The sequence below is a fragment of the Notamacropus eugenii genome, chromosome 3, assembly GCF_028372415.1.
Source record: "Notamacropus eugenii isolate mMacEug1 chromosome 3, mMacEug1.pri_v2, whole genome shotgun sequence".
Classification (NCBI taxonomy): Eukaryota; Metazoa; Chordata; class Mammalia; order Diprotodontia; family Macropodidae; genus Notamacropus; species Notamacropus eugenii.
Window position 1 is genome coordinate 430,278,252 of NC_092874.1, and position 15,833 is coordinate 430,294,084.

The 15,833-nt window shown below is 40.4% G+C and overlaps 1 protein-coding gene and 1 long non-coding RNA gene across 3 annotated transcripts in view; both read right to left on the bottom strand.

Moving 5' to 3' along the window:
• Positions 1 to 15,833, bottom strand: part of GRIP2 (glutamate receptor interacting protein 2) — a 402,651-nt gene that overhangs the window by 236,455 nt on the left and 150,363 nt on the right. The window lies entirely within an intron of this gene.
• On the bottom strand, positions 20 to 5,218 carry LOC140497443 (uncharacterized). The gene is made up of 2 exons (XR_011964690.1): positions 3,052 to 5,218; positions 20 to 519 (listed from the first exon to the last, which is right to left on the bottom strand). It is a non-coding gene; the product is annotated as an uncharacterized lncRNA (long non-coding RNA).

The following is a 15,833-nucleotide window of genomic DNA, read 5'->3' on the forward strand; positions in this document are numbered from 1 at the left end:
TGTAATGGCCAAGATTCAATTCATTCCAAATGTATACACCTTTATTCAAGGATAGATAAAAGCAGAAAACCCCTGCCCCTACAGAGCATACAGCCTGTCAGGGGGATGGGACAAATAACATAACATATATATATGGTTATATACAAATAACCATAATAGAAAACAAAATAGGGTAAATTAAATCATAGAGGTGAAAAATGAAAGATTGAGAAAGGTAAACAAGAAATATCCAAACATTTGTCAAGTGCCTATTATGAACAAACCATTGGAGATGCAAAGACAATGTAATCCATCTCTCAAGAAGGCAGCAATCTGGAGGGGACAGGGCATAGTGGACAGTGTTGGACCTGGAGTCAAGAAGACCTGAGTTCAAATCCTTCATCAGAGTCTTGTTAACTGTGTGAACCTGGGAAAATCTTCTTCCTCCTCCTCTTCTTTTTTTTCCTCCTCTTCCTTTTCCTCCTCCATCATGCATAACTGAGAGTTGTCTGGAATTCAAGTCCCCATCTCCTGCGATATCTAGATAATTGGAGTAAATGAGCTTTCTATGACTTACATCATCAGGAATGTTATCTCAGCTCTCCATTCTGGTTTCCATGTGGAAAAATTATATCTGAATCATAATTGGAAAGATCCTTAGGGACAATGACAAGAACCCTGGCATTGGAGTCAGAGGAATAGTTCTAAATCTCTCCTCTAATAGTTACTATCTGTGCAATACTGGACAAGTCCCTTAACTTCCCTGATCAGGAAGCTGGATTAGATGGCCTCTAGCAATCCTTCCAGCTTTAGAACTATGATCCTATGCTCATGTGATCCAATCTTTAACCCAGGGCAGAAATCTCTTCTACACTATCTGTAACAGGTAGTCATCCAATCTCTTCTTGAATGCTCTCAATTATGTGAAACTCAATACCTCAGGAGACAATCCATTCCATTATTGGACAGCTCTGATCACTAGACAAATCTTTCTATGAAGGTGAAATCTGCCTCCCTGTAACTTCTGCCTCCCTCCCTCACCACCACCACCCTCCCCAGGGCAAAGCAGAATAAGTTACTTCTCTCTTCTTCATGTTAATTTTGATCAACAGATGCATGGAAAATAAAGACCCTGCTCAGGTTGTAGTAGGTGCTCAGGAAATATGTTGCTTAATAGATGGGTTTCCCTTTATCTAATGCACTTCACTTTGTTTACCCTGTAAATCATCAGAAAGTCACTAGACTTTGGAAGATTAAAAAAAATAAATTTTCCCAGTAAAAGTCTTCTCTGGAAGTGAGCTGGGGCTGTCCTTAATCATCAGCATAAATCATCACAGGGGCTTCGTTTCCTATGACAGCTTTTAGTTAAAGGGTCCCTGGGCATGAGAAATGCAATTAGGATCATAGATTGATAGCTGAATGAGAATTTAGAGATCATCTGTGACCTCTGCATTTTACGGATAGGGGCATTGAGGCCCAGAGAGGCGATGTGACTAGGACTCTTGATTTCAAGTCACTTTTTTCCCTTCTGACTTGCCTGGATGAGGACAGTCCATTTTAGGTTGATCATTTGGCATTTTGCCTATCTCCACACTGATCAATGCACTCTCCTATCCTTATACGCATCCACCTACAGCTGTCCTGTGTGTGACTGCAGTAAATACAGGCTAGAGATCATGAAACTGGCAGTTTTGAGGAATTAGCTCAATTGTCACTTCCTCCATTAAGATTTCCCTGACTACCCCAATGGGATTTGGAATCATTGAATGGCAGGATCATAGATTTATGGTGGAAGCCACCAAGTCCAACCCCCTCACTTTACAGAGAAGGAAAATGAGGCTAAGAGAAGTTAAAGGACTAGTCCAAGGTCACACAGGGAGTAAGTGGCAGAACCATTATTTGAGCACAGGTACCATGACTTTAGATCCAATGCTTTTCCCACTTTATCACTTTGCCTCCTTATAAAGATCTTAATAAATTTCTTTCTTTCTTTCTCTTCCTTCTTTCCTTTCTTTATTTTCCTTCTTTCCCTTCCTCTCTCCCTTCTTTCCTTCTCTTTCTTTTTTTCCTTCCCTCCCTCCCTCTCTCACTTCTTTCCTTCTTTCTTTTTTCCTTCCTTCCTTTCCTTATTTCTGTCCCTTCTCTCTCTCTTTCTCTCCCTACTTTCTTCCTTTCTTCCTTCTTTTCCTTATTTCTATCCCTTCTCTCTCTCCTTTTCTCTTTCTCTCCCTACCTTCCATCTTCTGTCACTTTCTCTGTCTCTATGATTCTGTCTCCCTGTGTCTATCTCTTATGAACACACACACACACACACACACACACACACAACCTAATGGTTAAAGTCTAAATGCCTTGGACTGATATTCAATGCCCCCCATGATTTGGACCTAGCCTACCTTTCCAGCTTTGTCTCACCTACCTTACACTCCCGACAAACTAGACTCTCCACAATCACCTAATACCTCCCACCCTTTCCTGCTTCAGTCCATACTGGGTCTTTCCTCTCTCTCCAACATATCCCATCCCAGTATTTCCTCCTATACCACATTCCCTCCTCTAAGGATACTGGCACCACCTCCCACATAAGGTTGTTGGGGGATGTAGAGGAGATAACGTATACAAAGTCATTTAAAATCCACAAATCATTACAGAAATGCCAGTGGTTAGCGTTATTATTTGAGTCCTAGTAAATGTTTGTTGAATGATGAATGGAAGTCAAGTGACTAGAGCCGTGGCAAACGCTTAGAAGACTGATTCGTAGCAACCTTTCCTGCGACCTTTCCCTATATCATAGAAGTTATTGTTCCCAGTTCTCTCTCTTTGCAGTCAGAGGACACTAAAAACATGGCGCCAGCAGCACTGAATTATCTCCACCTGAAAAGCTACACAAGGTTGGTGGTGGCAGAAAGCCTCTCTGATTTAGGGGATGGGGTGGGATCTAGCCTCTCTTGCAGCAGGCAGCCTCTGACCTACAACTTCCCCCCTCCTCCTGCCTGGCACCCTGTAATAGTAATTTAAAATGGAAAGCTCTTTCTTCTTAATTAATAGGTCCATACGATCTGCTTAAATCACCTGGAAGCCTGGGTCACATGTGGTAGGAGGAGCTTGCTAAAAAGGCAGAACAGAAAGGGTGAAGCAGAACCAGGAGGAAGTGTGTGAGTGGGGTCAGGTCGGAGGAGAAAGAACACAGGCCAACTGACACAGGCCAACTGATGCATTGTGACACTCGAGAGTGACAAGGCTCTGACTGAGGGAGGGGAGGTTTGAGAATGGCTTTGCCCCAGCTGTGATCATGATTATTAACTTCTTGGTCACAATGATGGATTTTGCTTTCTGGTTTTGAGATTTGGCTTTCTGGTGTTTAAATAAATGTTTTTCTTCTGCCTTCTATATGGAGAGCCTTTTATACTTTGTGATTGAGAACTATGCTGGCATATTCATAGTCAACCACCAATGATGTGAATATTGCTTTGGCGATATACACCCTTGCCTTCCACTTACCAGAAACTTTCATGTCCCCAGTTTTGAGTATCTGGGCCTTGCCAACCAATGGACAGTGTCTCCTTGCCTATGACATCAGAAGTGAAAGATGAATCAGACATGTCTGAATGGAAATCTGACTCAGTCTATAAAACACACGGCCCTCCCTTGTGCCATCAAGCTATGGTTATGTGGACATGAGAGAAGAAGGATCCAAGCTTTCCCTATATTGAATGAGAAGAAATGACAAACACTTGGCATATCCTGGGTGTACCAAATCTAGAGAGAGGTATCTCATAGGACCATCCCTGGTCTCCTCTTCTTTCTACTGACATAGCCTTGGACTCATGGTTCCAGGGACCTTTCTGGTTGAATTTCTTGATTATTCCTGCTCCTCCCCCTGCCAAGTGTCTGCTGTCAAGTCTTTGGCCTTCCTTTATATGAGTGAAAACCCACCAAATAGTGGCCTTCTGCTTTCAGCTTTTACTGACCAGCCTGTCTCTTTTATGAAAAGCTCCCCTAAGTCCCCAAATGACTGGGACAACAAGCCACCACAGGACAGCATCAAAAGTACAGACTTAAGAGTCCAAGCCTGTATCTTTTGCCCTTTCAGGCCTCAGTTTTCCCCCCATAAGATGAGGCAGCTGGGCCTACATCACAATCGCTAATGTCCTGTCCAGCTCTCAACACAATGCTCCTATATGTGAGTCCTGACTCCCTGGTGACCAGTAGTCTCTCCATTAGGCCACTCTAATTTTCCTCCTCTACAGTCTTGCCGCAGGCCAGCTCTGCCACCCTTGTTCTAATCTACCAGACTCAGAATGCCAATATTAACTGAAAGGAATGGGGGGTGGGGAATTCTCAGACTTGATTTAAACCCTTAAATCCTCACATGGAAAGTGCCACAGAATCTAATGTATTTTTACTATGAATAAATGACCCAAGGAGCATTAAAATTCCATCTGAAATCATAAAATATTAGAGAGGATTTTTTCTATCACCACCTGGAAGTTATTTATATATATATACACAGACATATATTTCAAACCTTAGGTAGAATGAGGAAATCATCTGCTTTTTTCCCTCTGGTGAAACAAGAATTATAGGCAATTAGTTTTGGTTGTTTTTGGACAGGGGCAGTAAAGTTGGATAATAAAGTGCAGGAAGGGATCACAGAGGTCAGCTCATCCAACTCCACGTCCAAAGACGTGGCTCTATCAAAATGATGACAAGAGCAGCAAAAGCAGTAATAATACTAATAACATTTATATACTTTAAGGTTTACAAAGTGCTTTATATGCTGTGTTATTTGATCTCCACAAAAACCTTTTGAGGTAGGCGCTATTATCCCCATTTTACAAACAAAGAAACTGAGGCCAAGATAGGTTAAGTTATTTACCCAGGATCACAGAGTATCTGAGAAAATTTTTTTTTTTGAGGAAATCGGGACTGTGACTTGCCCCGGGTCACTTTGCTAGTGAGCATCTGATGCCAGATTTGAAGTCCAGTCCTCCTGCCTCCAGGGTCGGTGCTCTATGCACTGTGCCATCTAACTGCCAAATTAGAGCAGAATTAGAACTCAGGTCTTCCAGATTACAAATCTGGAATATATTTCATCCAATACATCACCTAGTTATCTATGTGAACTTGTACACCTTAACTCTTCTGGACCTCAGTTTCCTCCTCTGAAAAATGAAGAGGTTATTCTCAGAAGCCCCATCTCTTTTGGCAGCCAGCTCCGTGCCAGCAGCCCAGAGAGCCCTGGTTCTCCATCTCTGGCAGCGAAAGGGGAGAGAACCCAAGTCCTGATTCATTCCATGACTGATCTCACGTCCTGGCTCCTGTTCCTAGCCTCCTTTAAACCTCCCTCATCGCCCACGCTGGACTTAGAGCAATGCAGAAAGCAGGTAAGATCTGGGGGCAGAGAGCTTGGGGTGGAATTCCAGCTCTGCCATTTGCTACTCCTGTGACCTCAGGCAAATCACGTCCCCTCTTTGAACCTCAATGTCCTCATCTGTCAATGGGTATGATGTCCTCTGAGGTCTATTTGCCTTTTGAGACATTTCCTTGTTATATCCCAGCCTTTGCTCATGACTTTAAGTCAATCAACAAACCTTGATCAAACTCTGACTATGTGCCAGGCATTGTGCTACGACCCGGAGATACAAAAAAAGGCAAAAACAGTCCCTGTCCTCAAAGAGCATATATCCTAATGGGGGAAGACAGCATGCAAAGAATTGTATCCACATACATAGACAGCACAAATGGAAGGTAAATTACTCTAAGACCAAGCTGCCTAACTGTGCATTTATCTTGCATCCATGGAAACACTGTATCCTCCTAGAGGGCAGGGACTATTTAATTTATGCCTTTGTATCCCTCATCAACCTTCGGCAAATGTTTCTGAAGTCCTTGACCACAAATAGAACACATTGCTGCTCCCAGAACAGTATTATGAAACATTTCACTTCAAAGGATTCTAGAGCAGATCTCTACTTTGTCCAATTCTCACATTTTACAGATGAGGAAACTGAGGCACAAGGATGTTAAGTGACTTGTCAAAGATCTCACAGGTAGTAAGCACAGAGAGGGGATATATATCCAGGTCCCCTGAGTCTGGAATTGCTGCTCATTCCACTTCCTTTTCTGGGCCACAATTTCCTCTCCTTCCCATAATTTTTCTGCATGTTCTCTAAGATTATAGGCCATTCTAAACCTCATAATGCTATGCTACAAGCTCTTTCAACCTTATAATATTCCTGTAAGGTTCTATTCCCATTTCACAGCTAAAATACAGAAAATCTCAGTGGAGCGCCCATGGACTCACAGGAGGTTAGCAGCAAAGCTGACAACTGAACATTGTCTCCTGACTTCAAATCCACTGTTAACCACCAGGACATGCTGTGTAATTGGAAGCCAGGCCAATATCAGCTTCAGTCCATTCTCCAGAAATAATGCAATGATTTGTTGTTGTTCACTCATTTCAGTCATGGCCCCATTTTGGCTTTTCTTGGCAAAGATCTTGGAGTGGTTTGCCATTTCCTTCTCTAGCTCATTTTACAGATGAGGAAACTGAGGCAAACAGGATTACATGACTTCCCCCAGGGTCACATAGCTAATAAGTGTCTGAGGCCAGATTTGAACTCAGGTTATCCTCACTCCAGGTTCAGAGCTCTATCTACTATACCATCTAGTTGTCCCAATAATAATAAGTGCTAGTGCATATATAGCGCTTTAAGGTTTGCAAAGAACTTTACAAGCAACATCTCATTTGATCTTCACAACAGCACTGGCTGGTAGGTGCTGTTATTATCCCCATTTTATAGATGAGGAAACTCAGGAAGACAGTGGCTAAGGGATTTACCCAGGGTCATACAACTTGTAAGTATCCATGGTCTGATTTGAGCTCAGGTCTTCCTGACTGCAGGTCCAGAGCTCTATCCCCTTTACCACCTACTTGCCTCTAGGCAAATGAAAAATGCTTTTGCTGAAAGGGTCCTTAGAGAATTTAAGAAACACAGGGATCATTTTTGTCCTATTTCAGCCCCTTGACTATTGTACCAGCCAAATACATTAAAATGTAAATGTAGACTCTGGAAACAGAATCATGGGATCTTATCACCTGAGCTGGAAGGCAATTTAGAACATTAAATATTAGATCCTAGAATGTAAAAGCTGGAAGGGCCTTTAGAATATAGAATATTAGGACATAGAATGTTAGAATATAGGATGTTAGGTCTAGAAGGGCCCTTAGAACAGAGAATATTAGAAGTAGAATATTAGAAGAATCTTGAATGAGTTGGAATCAGAGTTGGAAGAGTCTTGAGAACCTGGAGTGTTAGAGCCTTAAGGGACGTTGGAGATCATCCAGTCTGGCCTCTTGGTCTAACAAAAAATGGAAAGAGGACCAAAGGGTGGACTAGGATGTGTCTGGATAACCTTTCTCAGTTTGTCTTAATGGGAGCAGAGGTGAAAAGAGCCTGCTCTAAATCTTTACTGGGTATGTTCAAACTTGGTGCTCAAGGGTGACTTATGGAGAGCGCCTTCCTCAAGGGATCAGTAATATACACTGAGGCTTTTCATTGTAAGCTCACCCGTTGCCCAAGTTATTAGCAGCATAACATCATCTATTTTTTGAACTATGAATACAGTGAATAGTTTGGTTTCCTCTATTCAGATTCCAGAAAAATATGTCTGAAAAGCAAGCCTGTCCCCATAGACCTTGCCAAATATTAACCCTCTGCCTGAGTAGGCAGATTAAAAAAAATATAGTATGGTCTAGAGGCTCCACTCAAGGGAGCTGGGTTAAAATCCCTGTTCTGGGGCACAAGCCACTTTTTGCCTCAGGGTTTCTTTTGTTTCCTTATCTTAAAAATGAATGGTATGGATTAGATGATCTTTAAGTCCTCTGAGCCTCAAATTTGGTTAAAAAATAAACTCTGTCTGCTCCAGAAGTATGTTCCCATTGGAACCTAGTAGGGTCTAGTTCCATTTTGTATAGGTAAGACAAAGTTGAATGAGGCAAAATGTCATTTACGTGCCATGTTATGGAAGGTGACCCCATACTGTTGGATTGTAGGACTCTGTGAGTTTGTCTGCAATGAGCAGAACAGCATAGTCCCTTAAGATCTCTGAGGGGACAAGAGATTCAAACAAAATGTTTAGTTCAGGTTGGAGAGTATTTTAATTGTCTAATTCTGCCTTAGTTCAAGCTGGCTCAGTGGGAGTTCTTTCAGTCTGTTTGAAAAGCAAGCTTTGGGTTGTTCCCATAATTTAGCAAGCCAAACTATTCCCACCAAACCCCCAACCCCCTCAAAAAAACTGGGTTTGGTACATGCATAATTGTGCCTAGTTTGAAATTTGTGGTTTGATTTGGTTAAAATGAACATTAATCTTAGTTTCTGCTTCCAACTCTACCACTCATTTGTTGAATGACATCCAATAAGTGACCCTACCGCCCCAAGTTTCCTTTTCCACATCCCTAAATCCCCAAATCAAAGGGCTTTTTCCCCATTCTCATCCTTGACTTCTCTGAAGCATGTGGCATCATCGTTCACTTTCTCCACTCTCCTCACTCTTTCCTTCACATTATTTTCTCCTGATTCTTGTATCTGACTGTTCTCACTCTCCTTTGCCAGATCATCATCAGCATCTCACCCCTGTTCTCCAAGGGCTGTCTTTGGCAATCCCTTTTTCCCTTACTTCTTTATATCTTCTTTCTCTGTTATTTGGTCAACTCACATAGACTCAGTTATCTCGCTGCAGATGACTCTCAGGTCTATACATCCAGCTCTAGTCTTCTGAGCTCTCTGGTTTTGAATCTCCTGCTGCCTATTCATATGCTGTCAGTTGGATGTCCTGTAGACCTCTCACATAACTGGATCTAAAGCAGAACTCACTGTCCCCAGCCCCCTTGAAACCTATCCCTCCTCCAAATTCCCCTGTTTCTGTTAAGAGACCACCATTCTCCCAGTCACTCAGGTTCACAACTTTGGAGTTATAACCTACTCCTAACTCTCTTTCATCCCCAATATTCAGTCAGTTGCCAAGTACTGTTAATTTTCCTCCATTCTCTTGTCTACTATATTAGTAGAGGCTTTTATCATCTCTTATCTAGACCATTGCCACAACCTCCTAATTGGAATTCCATCTTCAGGTAACTGCCCTTTCCAATTCATCTCCTTGCAGCCAAAATAATCTTAAAGCACAAGTTTGATCATGTTCCTTCCCTACTCATGAACCTTATATAGTTCCCTATTGCATGTATAATAAAAGACAAAATCCCTAACTTGACATTTAAAGACCATGACAGTTTGGCTCTAGCCTACTGGCTCAGGCTTAATTTAGCAGTAGAATTCTTCACTAATGAAGAATGCTACCTTTCAGACCAATGGGTCTACTTCATGTTCTCTGATATGGGCATTGGATCTTCCACCTTCCAAACTCTGCTCCTATAAGTTGTCTCCAACATCTAGGATACTCTCTCTCCTCACCTTTACCTTTTAGGATACCTAACTTCCTTCAAATTTCGATGTCTACTGAAAGTCTTTCTCATCGCCTTTTCCTTCCTTGCAATTAGTGCTTTTTTTCTCACCTTATATTATTCTGCATTTATCTTAAATCTCTGTAAAAGTTACATCCTCCCAGGAGAATACAAAATCCATGAGGCCAGGGAATATTTAATTTATACCTTTGCATTCCCAGGGTCTAGCTCATCACAGTTTCCAAAGTGCTCTAATATTTCATTTGAACCTCCCAATATACCTGTGTGGTAATAAGGGAAGGGAACATAATTTCTATTTTACATGGGTAAAAACTAAGTCTCAGAGAGAGAAAACTTTTTGCCCAAGGGCACAGAGTAAGGATAACATACTTTAACTTGTAGTTGATGTCTCTTTCTGGTACTTAAGACCAGCCTGTATGATTAGGTCATCATATTGGCTGTACCATGATTGGGGATGATAGGAGGAAGAGAGAAAAGAAAGATCCCAACTCCATCTTCCCTCAGAGGCTGAAGATGTTCCAACCCAAACTGAAAAAGGAAATCTGTGAATGTCTCAGTGGATTGTAAAGCAGAGAGTGGTGAAATTAGTCCAAAAGTGGCTAGCTTTAGTTATATGGAATGTTAGATAGTATGGAACACATTTCCTCCCACAGTGATCTGTTCTTATAATGTAATCTAAATGTATCCCTATGACGTTCCAACTTTCCCTCATTTGAGAAGTTGACAGCTGCAGACACACATTAAGGGATAAATGAAGTCCTGCATTTGCATTCAGATAATCAATAGTCCAAGTTCAGTATAAGGGAAGAGTTGTGAGACTACAGATTATATGAGGGGAAAATCTCAAGGACTCATAGTCTCTATGCATGCATGTGATATCTTTATCTCTCCGTCTCTTTCTGTCTCCATCTCTGTCTCTGTCTTATCTGTGTCTCTGTCTCTGTCTGTCTGTCTGTCTCTCTTTCTCTCTCTCTCTCTCTCTCACACACACACATGCACACACGCACACACGTGCACACACACACACACACACACACACACACACACACACACACACACCAGAAGAATACTGACAAGATGAAGATTGTCCACAAAAGGGTGGCCAGGGACTAGATGAAGGGACTAGATATCATGCCATATAAGGATCAGCTGAAGGAACTTGAGGTGTTTAAAGACTTGTGGGGGCATGACAACTCTATTCAAGTATCTAAATGGCCTGTTAGTTGGCAGAGGGATTCTAGGTTCAATGAGTAGAGGCTGTGTAGAAGTAGATTTTGGTTCAGTGCAAGGAAAAAAAAACTGCAACAATGAAAGCTGCTCCCCAAATAGAATGGCTTGCCTCAGGAGGTGGTGAATTCTCCACTACTGGATGGCTTAAATTGGTGGCTGGAGAATAATGTATTAGGGATACATGGAAGGGATTACTGCTTAGGTATGAGTTGGAATAGATGATCTCTGGGGTTCTTTCTGGCTCCAAGATTCTGTGATTCTGCAAATTCAATTCTGGCTTTCATTAATCCATGATCAAAGCAACGTAATTAAGCACTGGATTAAAGAAGCTTGTGTTTAGAGATTCCACTAGAAGAGGTGAGATGAAGGCCAGCTTTCTTCTGAATCTGGCTGGTTCTGACACTTCTCTTACATTAGTGGAATGATATGTGAGTGTTAGCACAAGGGTCTCAGTTTCCCTCAAACACTATTTTCTGAACAAGTGGGACCACATATCAACTCTCCTCTCTTTACCTCAAGGATAGCATGTAAGTTCCTTGAAGTCAGGAATGGCTTAATTTTGTCTTTGTATTCCTGGCATTTAGCAAAGTGTTAGTAGAGAGTAGAAGCTTGCTTAAGAAATCCTTTTTGATTATAAGGATTGTTGGTTTATGGATCTGTGATTTCAAAGTTATTGACAATCTTTTTCAGGAAAAGGGACCTTCTGGATGATATGAGAGAAATTGTTTGTTTTGGAAAGGAAAGACTCATTAAATCAGACCTCAGAGATAATCTAGTTCAATCTTCTCATTTTATAGATGAGAAAAGTGAGGTATAAAGAGATTAGAGCAGTTGTTCAAGTCAACGGGTTCTAGTCCTGGCTGTCCCAGTAATTCATTGTGTAACCTTGGATGAATCACTTCCACTCTTGATCCTAAATTGTCTATAAGGCCCTTCCTAGCTCTACTATTCTATAAGTCTGAGCTTGCTTGGTCAGTTCCAGTCAGGTTGAACAGTTAGAGCTCATAACTAGATATGTAGTTGTTGTCCTCAGGGCAAGATCTGACCTGTAATTTACTATTTTTCATAGATGTGTGAAAGGGGAAAAAACTCTTCATTGCCTATCTGTAGAGAGGAAGCATGGCATAGTATATTGAGTGCTGGACTTGGAGTGAGGAAGAATTGGACTCAAATTCCATCTCAGACTTACTGGGTGTATAACCCTTGATAAATCACTTAATATTCTGAGCCTCATTTTCTTCATCTGTAAAATGATGAAGTCAGACAAGATGACCTCTGGGGTTCCTGCCTGATCTAAATCTATGACCCCAAGTCATCTGAAGCATATAGTTACAGTCAGGCTGGATTGGTAGTAGAGATGGGGAGCATTGCTTAGAAAAGAAAATGGGCAAATGTTAAAGTCTGGAAGAAAAAAAGGAAAATAACTTGGCTAGGAAAACACTTCTGTTTTCATCTAGAGTTCTGTGAACTCTTTTAAAGACTAATAATAGGAGAAAAATTCCTGAAATATTAAAAACTGTCACATCTCCAAATACACCAAATGCAATCGTTCTCTGGTAAACCAAATTATATGTAATACATTTTTATTTTCCTATAGTACATAAGTTGTTTTAGATCAACAAAAACTGCTAAAAAGTATTGCATTTATCTCAATTTTTCCATCAAACTCCATCACTCCTTAAATAGTGATTTCTGCTTCTGAAGAGACTTCTGAATTTCTATTGGAGAAGTAGCCCTTGCAGATTTTTATGTCAGAGGGACAGAATGCTGAGAATAGTGTAACTATTAGCACTATTCATGTTGATTTTCCTCAATATATATCTATGAGCACTATTAGCTATTCATGTTGATTTTCCTCAATACATGTCTACATCTCTATCTCTATATCTGTCTATCTATCTGTCTGCCTGTCTGTCTATATCACATTTTATCCAATCCAATATGTATTTAGTAAGCATTACTAAATGCAAAGCATTGTATTGGTGCTATGGATACAAAGGCAACAAAATTCATAAGCACTAAGTAACAATCATAAACTAGTATAATCTATTCAAGCTATTTTCAAATATAGAATTAGAGTGTTGTATCAACAGTGGCATCCATAAGAGATTTACAAAAAGAATTTAAGCTCCTCAGTTTAATCATTATATAAGAAAGTGACAATAATATGACCTTTGATGGAAGTGTTATAAAAGTCTCTTCAAAAATGTACATACTCTACCTAAATGTACTTTAAGGCAATGAAGGAAAAATCAAGATCAGATTTTAAATGACTGATAATATCAAAAGTCATGAGAAAGGATTGAAATTGTATGTGTGTGGATGTTAAATTTTATTCTATTTTTTATATTACTTTCTTTTTTAAAAACTCTTCATGAATATTTATGTTTCAAACATATTTATTATAAACAATACTTTTTGGATTTTGCTTTTTAGTCTACTCTGGTGTCCTCTTTCATTTTATGGGTGAATTCATCCCATTCATATTCAGAGTTATGAACATTAATTCTGTCACTTTTTTCAATTAGAAATTACACAGCTACTTATTATTTTAGTGAAGAGATTTTTTATAGAAAATATAATTCAGTAGATATAAGTATTTAATCTGTGATCTCAATTGTCCATAGTCTTGGAAGCAGTCGTCATTTGGACTCCACAGGAATAAGAAATTATATTTACACAGTACTCTAACTTTCATTACCTCCTTTTAGAATGTAAGCTCTTTGTGAGTAATGGTTGTTTTATTTATTGCATTTGCACCCCAGTACCTAACCCATCTGGCACATATTACTTGCTTAATAAAATGATTGTTGATTGATTCATATCTTGTGATGTAAATAATGTATATGTCACTATTCCCATTTGGAAGATGAGGAAACTGAGACTTAGAGAGAAGAAATTTTCTCAATGTCATACAGAAGTTTAATGGCAGAGCTAGGATTGAGAGTTAAGTCTTGGTCTCCAATCTAAAGTTTTGTCTACTACACCATTGTTCCTACATAGTACTACCTTTCACCTCACAGCTCCTATACACACTGCAGTTTTAGTACCTATGATACCATAGATCTCATATGGTAAGGAGAGACCTTAGAACCCAAGATGCTAGAGTTAGGAAGATCCTTAGACATCCTCTAGTTCAGGTGTCCTTAACCTGAAATCCACAAACCCAAAGGATCTGTAGATAGATTCCACAGGCTCTGTGAACTTGAATAGGAAAAAAAATCATTATTTCAGTGTAATTGATTTCCTTTATAATCTCATGTATTTTATTTTATGCATTTAAAAATTATTCAGAGAAGGGATCCATAGGCTTCACTGTACTGCCAAAGGACCTGTAGTGCAAAAAGGAGGAGGGAGAGGAAGGAGAGAAAAAGAAAAAAAAAGTTTCCACCTCCAGACCAGTCTCATTCAATTTCCTTATTTTACAGAGGAGGAAACAGATCCCCTAGAGTTAGAGTGATTTACCCCAAACCACAAGAGCAGTGAGTGATAGAGCTGGAATTTGAACCCAGTTCCTATGAGTCATAATTTAAGGGTTTTTCCAGGACTTAACTGCAAATCCAAATCTAGAAAGTTCACCCCTGAGATACAGTTCTTCCTCAGCTGGGGCTGTAGTGAGTCCTAGAGAGCTGTGGCTGTAAGATGAGCACATTCTGCTCCTGCAGCCCACTCTGGTACCAAGAGGCATGCTGCCCTAGATTTCCAAAATTCCAATTAGATCAGGGAACTTTTCCTATGCACATAAAATCAGACATTATTTTTTTAAAGGATGTTCTAAAGACAGCAATCTAGGTATAAAGCTGTAGCATCTTTGAACTTCAGTTGACTCTTTAAAGCTAACTGTGGGAACAGCCTGGGGGGAGGGGAGTAGGCATGGTCCAGACAAAGTACATATAAAGCAACAGGGAATTAACCCAAATTGGAACAAACCAACTTCCCATTTTTATTCCCACACCTGCTGAAGGGAAAGATGATTTATTTTTTTTTAGTGCTACTGACATTTTCAACTTCCCAACTATGAAAACAACATTGTGTGTTCATCCAGGCATAACCTGAGTGGTATTTCAGAACTGACACTGTTTCCCCTCTGGGAACTGAGGTGGACTTAGGAAAGAAGAGCTGGACCAGCTCAGTGTCAGTGCTGAGCTGTGGGTGGTTTTTGATGCAGGACAGGCTTTCAGTAGTGAGGGAATTGGCTCAAGGCTTGAAGGATAGGGCAAGTCTCCGGGGTCAATGCAGATAGTGTGTTCTGTATCCAGGGAAGTAGTCTGGAAGATATGGGGAGGAGGGATCAGAAATGCACCCGGGGAAATGATAAGAAAGGTTCAGGAATCTATGCACAGAGACTGAGCCACTGGGGGAGAAGGAAGGGTCAAGGATTCAAGCAGAGAGACTGAGTATCAGAAAGACTGAGCATCATAGTCAAGAGAGGAACTTGATAGCTGAATCAATCCATTGCCTAAACTTGGAAACCTTTACATACTTTCTGTTAAAGAAAAAGCCAATCTTTAAATCTGGCTGACCTGGGGCCTTACAGAAAGAGATAAGTAGTAATGGCCAGCTGCAGTGAGGAGTAAGAGGGAGGAGAAAGAGGACACATGGGAAGCCCAAGAGAGTACACTCTATTTACTTTTCTACAATTTCTCAAGTAACGAGGTAAGGACAATGGACAATGCAGGAGATCTGGATTCTAATCTTGCTTCTGTGCTGAGTAGCTTTGTGATCTTGAACTTGACTCATCCTTATCCATAAAATGAGAGAAAATTGGATTACCTAGTCTACAAAGGTCTTACCAGCTCTGAATTTCTATTTTCTAAAATTCCATCCAGCTTTGAAATTTGATACTCTTAGGTTCACTCCAGCTTTGACATTCTATGTTCTCAGGTCCTTTCCAACTCTGACATTATATGTTTTCCAATCCCCTCCAGCTCCAATAGTATCATTTCTAAAGTCCCTTCTAGTTGTGACATTTTATGATTTCTGGGAAGATCTCAAGTTCAATTCGGATGTTTTAAATGAAACTAAGGAGTTCTTCATGATGACACTTCTTTACTTAAGAAAGATGGGCTGTTCTCTGACAATAATCTACTTCTGTCAGATCCCATTCCAGAAAATGGAGGTCTTCCCTAGTACAGGTCTA